This window comes from Marmota monax, unplaced genomic scaffold (assembly GCF_021218885.2).
Source record: "Marmota monax isolate L192 unplaced genomic scaffold, Marmota_monax_Labrador192_F-V1.1 WCK01_AAM20220418_F8-fsc00248, whole genome shotgun sequence".
Classification (NCBI taxonomy): domain Eukaryota; kingdom Metazoa; phylum Chordata; class Mammalia; order Rodentia; family Sciuridae; genus Marmota; species Marmota monax.
In genome coordinates, this window is record NW_026692019.1 from 1,976,437 (window position 1) to 1,978,575 (window position 2,139).

Below are 2,139 nucleotides of genomic sequence, written 5' to 3' on the forward strand. Positions count from 1 at the left end.
GTAGCTGAGGCACTTCTGAATTCTACAGCCTAAACATGGATGTGCACCCGAGGAACTTCCGGATCCAGGTGCCTACACATGGACATGCACCTTTGAAACTTCTGTATCCAGATCCAGGTCCCTAAACATGGATGTCTGAGGAATTTCCAGATCTGGGGGCCTAAATATGGATGCTTGAGGCACTTCCAGATCCGAGAGTCTAAACATGGACGTGTCCCTGGAACTTTTGGGTCCTTGTGCCTATAAAGGGCAGGACGTGACTCTCAGAAGGGATGTGGCCCATGAAGGGGAGCTGAGTATGGGGCCTGTTGGGGGGCAGACTGAGCTGTCGCACCCTGAACTTGAATGTGACAGTGGTGGCCTCACTTCCCGGCCTTCCCCTGGGTGTCATTTTCTCCCCTTCCAGGTGGTGCCAAGGAGGAAGTGAGACCAAGTGCAGGGGCCAAGCCCTGAGGCAGAACACCGACTTTCTCCTCACTTAGCCAGGCACCCAGCCTGGCTGGGGATGGGGATGTCTTATGACTCTAGCTGCCTCCTGCATCCCTGCCCCAGGACCTCAGGGACCACAGGCGGTGAGCCATTGACATTACTCTCCTCTGGCCGCTGACTCTCAGCCCGGGGTCTGCCCAGGAAGAGCTCTATCTCCCAGAGGGTCATGGGGCCCCTGTGACCTGCTGCTCCTTACCCACCATCATCCTGGGTGAGCAAAGGTCAGGACCCCAAAAGCTAATGAGAGTGACATGTCCTGGATGGGTGGCTGAGGACTTTGCTTCTATCCCCAGGTCTCAGACACTGGATGATCCATCCCAGAGACAGAAAATAACCCCACACTGCCCAAGACTTATTTTTAAGCTTTGGATTCTGAAATTTTCCTGCTGCCACCTTCTTTGTGAAGCCAGTTTTTCAACAGAGACAATATTCCAGGGGGGGGGCAATATGGAGTCAATCAAACCAAGCTGACACATCTGGTCCTCCAAGAGAAATCTGGATTGGAGGGAGAACAGCCATTCTCAACTGGTAAAATAGTGAAGTTCCCTTGTCCTTATTTTGTGTAAGCAAAATAAATAATCTGATATTAATTCATCAAATTTTTTTTGATGAGTGTTTGGCTCATAGGAAAACTGATTGTGTTTTATGGAATAAAGTGTTACCTGATTTTAAAATTAAAAATGAAGCCAATTAGGATTGTTAAATTACACTGTCATAATTCTGTTCTTTGATAGCAGAAATAAATAAACCTTTAAAAAAAGAATACAAGTAAAAATAAATGCTAATGAGGATGTGGGAGAAAAAGATACACTCATAGATTGCTGGTGGGACTGCAAAATAGTGCAACCGCTTTGGAAAGCAATATGGAGATTCCTCAGAAAACTTGGAATGGAACCACATTTGACCCAGTTATCCCACTCCTCAGCATATACCCAAGACTTAAAATAAGCATACTATATTGATGTGGCCACATCAAAGTATATATCAACTCAATTCACAATAGCTAAACTATGGGACCAACCTAAGAGCTCTTAAAAGATAAATGGGTAAAGAAATGTGGTCCATATACACAATGGATATTACTCAGCCATTAAAAAGAATGAAATTATGGCATTTGCTGGTAAGTGGATGAACTGGAGAATATCATGTTAAGTGAAATAAATCAATCTGAAAAAAAAATATTATAAATAAATAAATAAATTTCCATCTCTTTTAAACATGCACCAACTTTTTCTCTTATCACATTCCCTAAACAATAAAGTATAACAATTATAGAGTATACAATTATTTACATAGTATTTACATTTTATTGAACATCAGAAGTAATCTAGAGAGAATTTAAAGTATATGGGAGATGCACAGAGATTATATGCAAATATTATACCAATTTGTTTAAGGGACTTGAGCATTTGTGGATTTGGATGTCTTTGGGCAGTCCTGGAACCAGATCCCCACAGATACCAAGGGATGACTGTAGCGAAGTGGAAAATATAAAATATTTACTCAACTTTAAAGAGCCACTCATTTTAACATTATGTTGGAGAAAGGAACCAAACATCCTAAAGGGAGTTTGGATGCAGAGACCACCACCCAATCCTACTGACCAAATAAACCCATAGCTGTATTGAATAAAGCCTGGACCCCTGGAAA